This window comes from Balaenoptera musculus, chromosome 7 (assembly GCF_009873245.2).
Source record: "Balaenoptera musculus isolate JJ_BM4_2016_0621 chromosome 7, mBalMus1.pri.v3, whole genome shotgun sequence".
Lineage (NCBI taxonomy): Eukaryota > Metazoa > Chordata > Mammalia > Artiodactyla > Balaenopteridae > Balaenoptera > Balaenoptera musculus.
This window is the reverse complement of record NC_045791.1, coordinates 65448942-65464370: the sequence shown is the minus strand read 5'-3', so window position 1 is coordinate 65464370 and position 15429 is coordinate 65448942.

Here is a 15429-nt window from a genome sequence, read left to right as displayed (position 1 = left end):
CTCCTGAAATTTATATTTTGTTCCACTGATTTACATATCTATGCTTCACCAATATTAACCTATCTTGATTAGTAGCTTTATAGTAACATTGAAATAAACTAGTGTGAGTTCTTAAACTTTCTTCTTTTTCAAAATTGTTCTGTCTATTCTAGTTTCTTCACCCTTTGAGAAAAATTGTAGATTCAGCTTGTTAACTTCTGCCAAATAAGCCTGTGGGGTTTTGGGGTTTTTTTGAGAGTTTCAGTTGCAATGAAAATAGGAAAAGTTATATATATGTATATATATATATATTTTTTTTTTTAAGATTTCCTAGAAGTGAGGTTTTTTTTTTTTTTTTTATAGCTACTTTATTTATTTATTTTATTTTATTTTTGGCTGTGTTGGGTCTTCGGTTCATGCGAGGACTTTCTCTAGTTGAGGCAAGTGGGGGCCACTCTTCATCGCGGTGCGCGGGCCTTTCACTATCGCGGCCCCTCCCGTCGCGGGGCACAGGCTCCAGACGCGCAGGCTCAGTAGTTGTGGCTCACGGGCCCAGCTGCTCCGTGGCATGTGGGATCTTCCCAGACCAGGGCTCGAACCCGTGTCCCCTGCATTAGCAGGCAGATTCTCAACCACTGCGCCACCAGGGAAGCCCTATATATATTTTTTACCAAAGTTATATATACATTATCAGCATGAAGTTTTGAAAAAGTATTGACATTCATTCATTTACAGATGCCACACAAATTTACCTACCTATCTAATAAACAATATAGATAAAACTCAGAATTTTAGTATATGCGTATTTCTCTTTGCTTGATGCTCACAGTAAATACTTTATGAATGGGTAGAGTGGTACAGTAGTTTAATCATTGCTCAACTATATACATTTGTATTTGAAACAGTATGTTATTGAATCCTTTTCAAAAGCAATTGTGACCAGCTGCAACCAATTTGTCTGTTAGTACAATAGAAATAGAAATGAATAAAGTTTTCAACTAGCTAAATTAATGTGCCAAAAAGTCCATCCTTAGACACACACACACTCACAGGCATACACAGCTCAAATACAAAATGCAGATGTCAAGGATTAAACATGTAGATATTATATGTGATAGTGATTGTTCATACTTCGGAAGTAAAGAAGACCAATTTGCAGTCAACTAAAAGTTCTCCCTGAATAATCAAAATGCTGATGTGATCTGGTAGCTGAACAATTACTTTATTCCCTGTCTTTAAATTTTTATTCTGCTTTTGTTTGAAGGAAGTATGAATCAGTCATTGGGAAAATTTGCATCAATACAGCTTTTTAGTTAGTTTTTTAATCCCAGTTCTTAATTGACTATATTTCTAAAAATTGATGCTTATAACAGTTCATATCTATTGGGACCTGACTAGTCAAAACCAGTTCTTAAAGTTTTACCAATGAAGGAATACAAAATTTGGGGTGCATACTCCAAATATTATAAGATAGCAGTTGAAAATAGGAAAGCTAAAAGCTTAGTCAAGGTCATCTCAAAAATCCTTATACTCTAGTGTTCCTTTATAATTGGCAGTTACATGAGATTTTCATTCCCTAAATTATTTCTATGGAGAAATGTATCTTTAAGATAAATTATCTTAAGAATGTAATTTGATATGTAAAGTTAAAGTAGACTGCCAAATAGTTATGAAGTTCCCAGAGAATGAAATATATTTTGGAGATTGTTTATTCTTTACAATGAAAATAAAATATTTAGATATTACTTTGAATCTTTTAGATGCAGGGTCTATAAAGTTTCATAGATGAAAGAATGTGAGTGACAGACACATTTATTTTTTGAGATCCAATTTATGTAGACTAAATTGCACAGACCTTATATATTCACAGGAACGTATCAAGACGCATAATATTCCATCATCCAAAGGAGTCCTTTCTGTGCCTTTCATGTCAATCTGAACCTCACTCACCGTAGGCAAATAATGTTCTTTTTTCACTCACCAAAGATTATGTTTGCCAGATCAAGAACTGTACATCAATGAAATGTTATATCATGTATTCTTTGGTGTCTGGATTTTTTCTCTCAGCATAATTTTTAAAAAGATTCTTTCAAGTTGTATGTATTGGTCTATTTTTTTTAATGCTAAACAGTATTCCATTACATATATTATACCACAGTTTTTTTATACATCCTCCAATTAATGAAAATCTGAGCTTTTCTTTTTTCAAGTTTTAGGCTTCTATGAAACTTTTTGTACAAGTCTTTTTATTAGCTTGTGTTTTCATTTCTCTTGTGCAAATACTTAGATATGTAATTGTTAGATAGAGTGTAGGTAAATGTTTAACATTATAAAAGACTTGCAAACCATTTTCTAAACTGGTGATACCATTTTGCAATCCACCAGCAGCATATAAAAGTTCTTATTGCTACCAATCCTCACCAGGTTTTGATGTTGTTGTTAAATGTCATTTTTGCCTTTCTACTATGTATGTAGAGCTCAGGAGCTCAGGACCTCAGCTAGGCTGAGAGAGAGAGAGAGAGAGAGAGAGAGAGAGAGGTGAGAGATGAGTTCTTAGGTGCTGGAGTAGCCCATAAAAGCAATAAGCCAAAAGAATTACACCTTTACTCACTGTGATGGTGTTTTTAGCAAGAGGCTAAAACCAGAGAAAGCACCCTGATTCTCCCTGTTACATTTCCCTACCTGAAACTGCCCACCACCTGAGGGTCCCACAGCTCAGCATAGATGTGGAGATTTTCTCACTATTGAGGGAGCCAGAACAAAAGGCTCTGGTAGTTTTATGGACCCTGAGGAGGAGGGGTGAGGAGGACAAAGGGGAAGGGCTAGGAGTGGAAAACACTGGGTTCTGAGTCAGAACGGAGAGAAGTGTCTTCTCAGTTTCCCCTGGTCTCCCTGCTGTCCCCCCCACCCCCCTCCATAAGTAGGTCTCCGCAGATGTACCTGAGGAAGACCTCTGCCCAAGACATTAGATAAAGAGGTCTAGGAATGAGGGTACCAGGGCTAGGAATGCAAATATATGAAGAGCGTGACTTACCGGAGGGGTTTGAGTCCTTGCCTGCTTCTCCCTTCATAGACTGTGATGCATGGGCTGTACACCAAGTCTGATGTGGGGAAGGCAGCTTTCCCCCTGAGGCCTGCCAGATAAAGCCTTTGTAACTGCCTATGCTCAGACCTGGAAAATCACACATGGGTTTTTAACCAGGAGCCAGACTCTGGACCTAATGGTATCACACTGATGTATTAATTTGCATTTCTCTCATGACTAATGATGTTGAGTATGGTTTCCTGTCTTTATTGACTATTTCTTCTTTTACAAACTGTCTCTTTGAAGATCTTGCCTACTTTTAACTGAGTTAATCTTTTAACTTTATTGTTGAGTTGTAGGAGTTCTTTACATATGAAAAGTACAAGTTCTTATCAAATATACGTATTGTGAATACTACATGGTCTATGCTTTTCTTATTCATATTCTTAATGATATCTCTTTCTTTTGAGGAGATACAATTTGATAAAACTTTGTGGCTTCTCTTTCTGTATTCTACTATGAAATATTTGCCTCTTCTTTAATATTTATAGTGTATCTTTTAAAAATAATAAATAGCTGCATCTTGGTTTTTTTAATCCAATTGGACAATATCTGTTTACATATAATTCAGTTGCAGTCAGTTTCAAGTCTGCCATTTTAATAGATGCTTTCTCTTTACCTCATCTGATTTGAGTCCCTTTTTTCTCTCTTTTCTTTCCACATTGGAATTGAGTAGTTTTAAAATATCTACTGGCTTTTTAGGTATAGGTTTTCCTTTAGTGATATATACTAATCTCACACAATATCTCTTGAATTAGTATTATACAATTTAGTTTATAAGAATAATACCACAATATAAATCCATTTAGTCTTGTTATATTTTTTGTGCTTTTGCTGCTTATACCTCTGTTTATATACAAACTCTTAAATATCCTGTGATTATCTTTGCTTTCAACTTTCAATTATCTTTTAAAGAAATAAGAAAAAAAAAAAGAATTTTTAAAATATTTATCTACATATTTACTATTTCCAGAATATTGTTTTCTTTCTAGTGGTTTTGAGTTTCCACTGGGTGTCATCTTACCTTTGCTTGAAGGATAGCTTTTAATATTTCTTGCAGTCCATAACTATTTCTGTCAAATTCTCTGAGTTTTAATTTATTTTCAGTTGCCTTTATTTTGTCTTTATTTTTAACAAACATTTTCACCTGGCAATGAATTATAGTCTGACAGATTTCTCTTTCAGCACTGTGAGGATGCTGTTCCATTGTGTTCTCTCAGGCATCAAGTCATGCACTGCTTGCTTTCCAACATGTGAAAAAAGTTTCTTCCTCTAATTTATCCAGTTTTATGGTTTTACACAAGAGTTTAATCTGATAAGAGATACTGTACATTGTTGTGGTCAAATGCCTAAATTTGGCCTTACTGACAGCAAATATTAGACTTTCTTTGAGTGGATTCATTTTTCTTTCTATCAGTGAAAAGTCTAGTACATATAACACTATACTTGGCTTACTAGTAATATTGGAGCAATGTTGTCAAATGTATTTCTCTTGCCTATCTCAACAATATAATTGTATTTTGTTCTACACTTCTCAATATTGGACAATTATAATCTTTGATAATTATTAGTTACTGAAGAAGAACAGTTACGTTTTGTGAGTATTGTTCAATTGTCATCACCAATAGAATGATATTCAGATGTGTTATTTCTGGAAAACTTTATAAGTAATAAAAGCAACATGCCTAGGTGATTTAACTTTTTCTAGAGTAATTGCTTTTTGGCATCATTATTGTGGGATAGTATGTTATTATACTGTCATTACAATAGGTGTTGCTTCCAGGTGTATTAGCAACTGCTTCAGTTAAACTTGTGGTAACTAGTTCCTGATCATTTTGAAAAAAATAAAAATAAACATCTTATATTTCTTAATGTTCTGAAAATTATGATCTTGAGCTCAACTAAGTTAATACTACTTCTTTGAATATTAAAAATTCCTCTGAGTTTTGTTGGCCTGTAGAACATTTGCTGACTACATATTGAGTAAGGCCTATGGAAGTAATATTCTGGAGTTGAAAATGATCAGTTCTTTACACTCTGAAAGAAATCTTCCAGAGATCAGAGCAGCTTTTGCCATAGTAATAATATTTTAGATATTGTTTATTTTCAAGAGAAAACTTACTGAAGATTTATATGAGCTAAATAATTGATGGGCTTGATTGTGTCAGTTTCCCCAGGATATTATAGACTTATTTGCATTCTTAATTTCCAATCACACAGCATACTCCTTTTAATACTGAACTGTTCACAATTCCCTAAAATTGTCTAATTCTTTCACATCTGTGAAATTTGTCCTATTAATACATTTCTTTGGAATTACCGCAACTAGTTACTACTGTTATATACCAATGGACCTTTAAGGCTTAACTCAAGTATTACTCCCTCTATGGAGTGTTCCAGTCTCTGAAGTAGAGTTGACCAGTCCTTACGTTTTGCCATCAAAGCAATTATGACATGCTCATGATTTTAAAAATATTTTTCTATTTCTCTTTAAAGACATAAAGTTTGAGGGGTCTGGAAAAAAAGAATCTATGTAAAATAATTTAAGTGCTGGGGTCTGTGTAGGTATTCAGTCTCTAGCCATGACCTTGCCAACTTACTTTATCTCTGCAAGTCTCAGTTTCCTCATCTGAAAATGAACACTAACTTCCATGACTTCTTTTGGAGTTGTTGGTAAGATAACCTGACCTAAAGAAAATAAAGCACCTAAATAAATAGTAGGAATATAACAAGCCCATGGTAAATGTTATTGCAATGTTTCAGAAACACACTAGGTGTCCCTACTTTCCAACACAGATTTTTCCAAAGTGCAATTAAGCAGACTCTTAACATTTATCTCAATAATTAGTTAGTCAAAAAAAAAAAAAAATACTCAAAAGATATTTAAGAGATATTTGATTACATCTGCAGTGACCAAAATAAATCATTCAGTCTTCATGAGGTATTGCTGGATTGTCAAATATAAATTATTTCAAACAAACAGAGCTCAGATTGGAACTCATAATCATCAATCATTTTGTCATGATTTCTGAATATATCCAACAATTGAATCAAGGAACAAGGTGAAATACTGCTAATGCAAACATATAAATAAGGCTGGGAAAACAATCATCATGGAAATTTAATTGCATTTTCACATTTATTTATAAAATATTTCAAAACTTATTATGTGCGATTATTTTTAAGTAATTCTGTTCCATAAGTGTTGACATAATTATAATTATTAAAGAAATAATTGAGGAAACTGGATTTAGGTTAGTTACTTATGCTAAGTTAAGAAAAACTGTCATACTTGTTGAATGATGAGCAGGAAAAAGAGAAAACAGTCCTACTCTTTAAAGAAACTTCCTAAATAAAATTTTACCTCAATGCACATATAAATGTCACTTTGATTTACAAAATTGTTTAATGCTTCTTGGAAAGTAACGGGGCTAATGCTTTTTTTAAGTGAAGCAAAAGATCTATTAAGTAAATATTAGTGTTATTATATGAGGGTTTGGACTGATTGATATTTACTTTATTTAAAAACCAATGTTAATTTTCTAAAGACACACAAAAAATACATCTTTTTCATTTTAAATACAGAATTATCACATTTAATTATTTTGTGATTTGGTATTAGGTTCATAATGAAAGGCAAAAGGTAAAGCTCAATTACAAGTAAGATTTTTCCCCCAAGTAGAGACCTTCATTGGCAAACATTCCTTTGGAGTAAAATGGTAGCCAGTGTCTACTGAGTTATACCAAAGCACAGTTCAGAGGATAGTTACAGCACTTTTCGGCTTGAATAGATTATTTTAGACTGCTTCCTTCGTCTCAAGTGAATGTGATTAACAAGATGAAAGACAACAACACTAAACATTGTTCAAAGGGCCTTAAAAGTCAATCATGAGAACAAATTAACTGATTATATAAAGTAGCTAATTTCTGCCACCATAAGAATCACTCCTCTTAAGTGGGATCTATTGATTTATCAAGTATATATTTGGGGATTATCTTTAAAAGTAGATTAGAGGAAGTAATTGAGTAAATTTGAGCTTTTTATGGGAAAATATATTATTTTTAATAATCTCCGTATAGATTTATTTTTAGGCTTACTTTCCTTATAGTTTAACTAATGAGCAGAAGGATATGTAATTTAGAGCAATAATTTTTAGTCAGAATGTATTTTCTAATTTCTCAAGTCATGTTTTCTCAAGTGGATTTCTAAAATAGCTAAAATATGAATAAAATCAAAGACATTGTAAAAGATCTGGGCATAGTTAAAATAATCAATGCACTTTCTTAAGTCCAAATATTGATTCTAGCTGTTTACCAGGACAGGATCATTTTTTCGTTCTGTTCTTACAGTTCCATCTCAGGGCCCTGGGTAGAATACCATTTCTCACAATGATTATACTGATTTATTTCCCCCACATTCCACTTCGTGTATTTAACAAAACTGACAGGGTACAAGTATAATTGAATATAATCAAAATTGACCTAATGAACCTGGTCCTCAGAAATTTTTCACCATGTATGACATTATTATATTGATCCTTAATTACATTAATGTTATCTCTAGTAATGTTACCTTTGCTACTATTTAACTTATCTTTGAATATTTTGACTCCCTGGTGGAGAATGTAGGTTAGCTCACTCGGCGTCTGTAACAGATGATGTCGTTGCTCTGCCAGGAGCCCCTTGGACGTCTTTACCATTTCATGTCCACAGGCTCTTGGTATGCTTTCATTCTCAATAGCTAGCACTTGTATCTCTTTTTCAGAGGGCTTCCCTCAAACTGGCAGAACTCAGATATGGAGTATAGGAATTGCTTGAGCAATTACTCTCTCCAGGAAGCTGCCCTGAACCAATGACCTGTGGGTGTGGAAATATAAATATTTCTGTTCTCCTCTCTCAAACAAGACAATGATGTGGCCCTGCCACTGACTCTAAAACTCCTTTATGAGACTGAGTCAAAATCATCCACTGGGATATCTGACTTGATGTTTTATCTTTGCTTGGCTTTCTTCATTTCTTTGTCTCACCCGTTTATCTCTATTAGATTTTCCTGTAAATAAATCACTTTCACACAAAACTTCCATGTCTGATTCTATGGAACATAATTTAAAGCAATATCCAATTCCTACTTTCTTCTCCTTTTCTTGATTTTACTAACAGAGTTTGTAAAAGCTAAGTACTCAATTTCCCTACCTTCCTTATAACCCAGCTAACCTAGAGACTCTGAGAATCCTGGCCCTGACTTCATCGAGCCTCTGAAATAAAGGAAGCAGCAACCTAACTATAGTTCTTGTTATATGAGACAAATAAACTTTCATTTGTGTTATTTTAGCTGTATATTCCAATATTTCCTAATAGATTATGGTTTTTAGAGGAAAGGCACCATATTTTCTACCTCTTTAGATCCTTTTATTGCTCTCTGTAATGTAAAAAAATGTTATCATGTGTGTATAGAGAGAATATTATGTACAATTTTTATATATTGTATGTTGATAATTTAAAAGGCACTCATATATTATAAAAATTATTTGTTGATTTTATACATGTATAATTTTTTTCCCTTCTCATCAGAATATAGCTCAATTATGGCAAGGAAATAGATTTCCATCAGTTTATCCCTAATGCCTAGAAAAATGTAGAATGCATAGAATAAGTTCAATAAAAAACTTGCATAATTAACTTAATTAAAAATAAAATATATGCAAAAACAATGTAAATGATACAGTATTTTTAGGGTTTTTAAGGTAACATTGCATTTACTGTTTTGTTCCTCAAAGAAAACTTAGAAAATATATTGATAGATTATTATATCAAATATGTTGTCAATATATTTTATGGATGCTACAATATCTGTTGTAGTGGTTAGATAAGGATATAGGTGAATGGATGGATATAAGAATGAATAAAAAACAATAATTTTGACTGCAGTTTTATAAAGGATTAATTCTGAGTTCATGAAAAGCATGTATATTATATTTTAGTTCAAAATTCAAGTTTTCTTTTTTTTAACTTGCAAGAACTGGTTGGATAACAAGCAGCAAATGAGTAGCAATGTGGCAGATAAATGAATGTGCCCTGGACCCAAATCAGAGAATCTCAGTTTACCATTCATTAGTTACATACCTTGAATATATTTTCAGGCTCTTATAAAGTAAGGGTAAGCATGATCTTACAAAGCTGCATTGTCATCCAACAGTATCTATTCCATGCTGCCCATGCCATATTACTACCAGTTACACTACCAATGGATATTTATAAGACATCTTCTATTAGATTGAACAATATGAATTTACTGTTTTTATAATTTTAAAAACATGGCAGAATATTGGCAATTTACAGTTCAACCTAATTTAGATGAGAGATATTTTAGAAGGTATAAAAATTAACAAGACTCTGCCCTGCTGTCAACTTTCTATTAAAGGACCTGGTGAGCAAATGTCATTTTATGTAAAGTGACCTAAATGGTAAAGTAAATCACACAGTTGACTCAAGTTTGTTTACAGTCACTTATTACAGTTGAAGCTGGCTTACAGTATATACTGCTCAAGGCCACAATGTAGGACCTGGTCCTATTTTTATTATTTATGTAATTGATATCTTTCCTCTAGCTTGGTGATTTTAGATTAGTGTTTGTTCATATGCTCTTATGCATGTGTTAAATGTGCCTACCTCTAATACAAAATATGTTGACCACTTAGTTTTTATAATAATCTTATGACAACAGTGGAAACTGAGCAATTAGGCCCTATGTCTTAGGCAACCAACAGGTGACCAAGAGGTCCTTGGAATGAATTGGAGACTCTAGGTCACATCTTTACCCCATTACTAACCTAATGAGATACACTGTCTTTCCTTAATTAAATGAAAATTTCTTTGAGGCATTTTTAGTCATAATTTCAACTAACTTCATAATTTCAATATATTGCTATTTAATTGCTTTAGGATACTTTATCAAATGAACTAATTCAGCAGGAAACACATCCTTGAGAGAACACATTGTCCATGACTTACTGAATATTCTCTGACCTAACACAGCTAAATTATCAGTGAATTTTTTTAGTCAAAAAATCCTTACATTTGTATTTTAGTTATATCAAATATCTAAAATAATGCATATGTACCGTACATGATTAATTCATAAGAGCTAAAGGAAAAAGGGAATAAAAAATCCCTTTTAAGTTCCCTTGTGGAAAGGGCAGTTGCCAGTTTAATTACCTTTTATTTTTTTACATTCACAAACTAGATCCATAAAATTAGACAATCTTTATTACAATGGTTCAACTGAGCTTTATATTTATATCAGCTTCTAGAATCAGGCAAAATTAGTGCTGGAAGAGAACTTAAAGGTCATGTACTCCAAACAGATAAGGAATTAGTTCTGTGAGGTTATGACTAATCGAAGACTGCATGGTTATTTAAAGGTAGACACAATATTTGAATACAGGGGAATGAGTAAGAGAGAATAGTCAAAGGAGAGGAGGTGTCGGGCTATAAATTCCAGAAAGAGGAGTCAGGAGGCAAAGATGATTTTTTAAAAGAATGAAGAGCTAGCTTTTTAGATGTGTTTGAATTTTAAATGGAAATGCCTAGCAGGCAATGAAGGGATCCAGGATTGAAATTTAAAGTAGAGAGATTAGAGTTTGAGATGTGGATTTTAGGATCAATTTCAGAGAGGTGATTGTTAAGCACTAAACTCTATGATCTCTCTGGGGAGGGTTAGGACTGAAGACTAAAATTTGAAATTAGAGTGTATAAGGGGTGAAAGAATGGAAAGATATAAAGTGATTCAGGGGACTTTCTCTCATCTGTCTCTCTCTTGCCTATTTATTCAATTGCTCCTTGTATTCCAGTTCATTTCCAACACTATTTAAAGATTATTAAGAATCTGCCATCTTAAATACAAAAAAGAAATTATGCACCATCTCTCTCTCCAACACGCTTACATAAGCCTGTCTCTACCCATTGTTTCACAAACACCTTTCTTGAAAGGTTATGTATTCACTGTCTCCATTCCCTTCTTTCCCATTTTTTTCCAACTCATACAATCTGGCTTTAGCTCCCACTGCTCTACTCACTCAGCTTAATAAGGTCATCCATCCATGGCTCCTTATAGTAACAACAATGGACTTGTTACTTCAGTACTTATTGTGCTTGACTTCTTGGAATAAAGTGATTATGTTAACCACTTTACCCCATAATATTATCTTTCTTAGGTACTATGTCAACCTCTTTGTCCTATCTTTTTCAGTCACCATTTTACTGATTTTTCTCCCTCTTCTATAAGTGTTAGTGTTCCCTGAATTCTGTAAGAGTTGTACCTCATTTCTTACCCAAGAACCATACATTGATAATCTTACTCACAATCTTTTGTTTAAATGAGTTAACATCCATGGGGGCATTTAGAACAATGCCTAATACAGAGTAAGTGCTATACAGTTTCAAAAAATTATCACCTGTGTGTTAATCACAAACTATATCTCTGTTTTCCTTAGGATTTTGTACTTGAGCAAACTCAAGTTTCCAACAATGCAAAAGTCCTACAAATTACACTTAGAAAAGGTGGAAGCCCTAAGTATACCACATTAAACCCACAGGCAAGTCACTTGGCACTTAAGACACAACATGCTTAAAACTGTCCTGAGTGCCAATCCCATTCCCTCAGCCTGCTCTCTATGGAATGCCGATATCTATGTGTAGACACTTAGGCTATGTGTAATTACATGGCCTTTTGCATTGTGAATTGCTTACAAAATAAAATAAACTTCCTATCAATTTGTAAATAAGGCTCACATTATGAATGCTTCAGCTGAAGTTGATATATTAAAGGTAATTGCCATTTTCCAAATCAAGCCATGAATATCTTGATATAAAAACAGTAGTGTGTAAAGTGTAGAGAATGAAGAGCAAATATAAATTTAGAATGTAGTCTTTTTCATTTGCTTGTGTGTGGTTGAGGAGAGAAATATACATTTACATTTATCAGGATTATTATCATCATATTCAAGTCAGTGTTGATATTTTTCTCTTTCACAATAACATAACCCAAAGGAGAAGATGTTTCAAGTTGAAAACCAGTTGTATCTCCATACATGTCTATTTCTGCCACTGTATAGTAAAGTCCCAAAGAGGCTTTAAAGTGTTTGGGGCACTCAGTAAGTTTCTGTTTCATTAAGAAGAACTAGAAATTACAACATTATGGATATAAAAAAGAAATAACTTCTAGAAGGGTAGTCAGTGATTCAAAGAACAAAGACAATTAGAAAGTAATCAGTGACCTTTAAATTAAATGGTGGGATAATGGAATTAGAGTAGGATAAATGAAAGGATAATAGTACGAAATTATGCTGAAGAGAGGGTCTGATTAGGACAGGTATGATATTAATCATGATAGGCTAGGTAATACAAAAAATAATAAAACTTTGTATGACTTCTTACATCAAAGGTTGAATTCATTCTTATAGTTGGCAGAGTTCTGCTACACACAGTCACTAAAGAATCTGGCTGACATAGCTTTACCCATTTTGTAGCTGCAATATACCTTGCATTTTTATATTGTAACATTGTAACATACAGACTCCTTAGTACTGGTAGCAGGAGAAGAAAGCTGAGGGACCACACGTGGACTTTTTCTGCATCACTTTGGAAGGTTTTAGACTCACATCACTAGTCAGAACTAGTGTGGATCTGCCTCACCAAGTGTTGGTCTGGAAAATCAAGAGCTGCTAACAGAATATTTGGTGAGAACTACTGTGATTTCCATGGTACTGAATTGCAGAGAAACTTAACATAGTTAAATTCAGTTTTACCCTCTCACAAGATATCGCAAATCCAAAATAAAAGTAGTTTAAAAAAATATGTTACAATGGCTAAAAACAGATTACATACAATATACAAGATTTGACAAAATTTTTGGCCTAGCCACTGCTTGCTATTTACTCTTTTCTTTACTCTTTTATTATTTTTTCCTTTTCTTTTCTTTTTTTTTCTTCCTTTCATTTTTTATTCATCTTTTCAATTTCTGGCTGCTCCAATCATAACAGTTTACTGTCATGACAATCCTGATTGTCTACTTTTTTTTTTTTAAACACTTTGTCCTCTATTCAGTAATGAACCACCTCCTTCTTGGGACCAGACTAGCTTTCAATTACCCTTCTGATAAAAAACTTCTTAAACTTTTTAAATTTTTTTTCCTTTATAAACAACCTCAGTAAGCAGCCCCAAGTAGACTATAAGTAAACGCAAAAAATAAGAAATCAATATCTTGCTGGAAATAGCGGAATCAGACTACACAGAAACACTCTTCCTTAGATTTTTAATCCGATGTGTTAATTTGATCTGGGTCTACATTCAGTCATGCCTATTATATGATATACTCTTTTTAAACTCTGGGAAATTGATATGAAATAGTAAGGTTGCTTCAAAAATCTTGCTTTTATGTTTTTCCAGTTTCCTAGGAGAATAAGCTTACTTATTATCCATTTTAAAAATTGTTCTTTTTTGTTTGTTTGTTTTTTTGCTTTGTTTTGATACAAACCCAAGTCAGAAAAAACAAACAAACAAGAAGCATTCACAGTATTATTTATATTTTAAAAACACACAGAGAAATGGAATTCAAAGAAAAAATATAAAAAAATAAACAGTATGTAATCACTCATAAAACGGTTGCCTCTGTGTAAGAAAGATAGGAGGAAAATGTGATTGAAGATTAGGATTTAACTCAATCTTTATTTTCTACAGTAAAGAGATGGGATATGATTTTGATAATATTATATTTGTTACTTCTAAGTAGTATATACATACTTTTACAAACTGAAGTATAGTTGATCTACAGGGTTTCAGGTGTACAGCAAAGTGATTCAGTTATATATATATATATTTTTTTTCTTTTTCAGATTCTTTCCATTATAGGTTATTACAAGATATTGAGTATAGTTCCCTGTACTATAAAGTAGGTCCTTGTTGCTTATCTATTTTATATATAGTAGTTTGTATCCGTTAATCCCCAATTCAGTATATACATACATTTTTATCATTATGTTTTCATTTGTGTTTTATAATGTAGTTTAAAAATAGCAAATATAATTTTTAAAAGAACTTTCAGTACTTTAACCTATCACTAACTCTTCTTGTCAAGTAATGTTCTTTACAACTTTGAAAGGATAGTCTATTTTAGGTAATTTGTTAAAGTAATAAAAGCAAGTCTTAACTCAGACTATGAATGGTTGACAAGAGATTCTGGAAAAGTTGATTTTGAAAAGTGAGATAATGCAAATCCTGCACATTTGGTTTATTACATTTTCCTCTTACCTTATGCAAAATAATTAAAGTCTATGGCAATATAATGTACATAAATAATATAACAACAGGGACTTCATTATTCTCTAGAGAATGTATTCATATAACCACTTTAAAAATATTTCTCATGCTTTATTTGCATATATGAGATGTTTTAAAATATTATAACCAAGTTTAAAAGATCATGTAGAATATTTTATAAGCCACTGATTTTCCCACTTTAAAATATTTATCCAAACAGCTAAGAGAGAGGGACTATTTACTGTCCTTTTAAGTAAAATTTGGTGTACTGCCCTGAGAATTCAATGCATCTAGTTGTTAAATTCTCATTCTCGTGTAGAACAAAATAACATTTACTTATAAGATATTAGATCAGTCATGTTTTGGCAAAGTCACAGGTTTTCCATTTGGTTTTACACATATTAGAAAGCAAAAACACTTTTTTGTTGTTATTGGTTTGATTGGTTGACTTTTGCAAATTTCAGAGACAATTGGAAAGGAAAGATACCATGAGAATTAAGTTACAATAAAATCAATATAATAGAAATTAGGAATGAAAGGGAACCCCAGATGTCACTATTTCATTCTCTTATTCAGTAGAATATTTTTCACAACTTTCCTAACAAGTGGTAATTCATTTATTTTCAGCCCTTCCAGAAAAAAAAAAAGCGTAATATTCCTATGAAACAGAGTATTTGTTCAATGCATCCATATGTCACAAAGCACTCATAGTCAGCAAAATATACCTTCTCTAAATTTCCATTTATTGATCCAACCAAATCTTGAAATTAGTTGTGCAAGAAATAACCCATGATTTTGTATGGAGCAGCTTAATATCTACCATTGAGAACCATCTGGCCAAATTTATGAAATGCTTAATCTAAATGATTCTTAAGTTTACCCCTTTCCTCAGTCATTCAAGACTCTAGAATCTAATGCTGAGCATTATATGTTTGAACAAGGGAAGGTAGAAGAATGTGAGTGTCATTAATCAACTGGAAATTGCTTTCCTAGCATGCTTGGGAAAAATTAACTGCTGAGGCTGGTCATCCCATGCCAAGTCTCTTCCA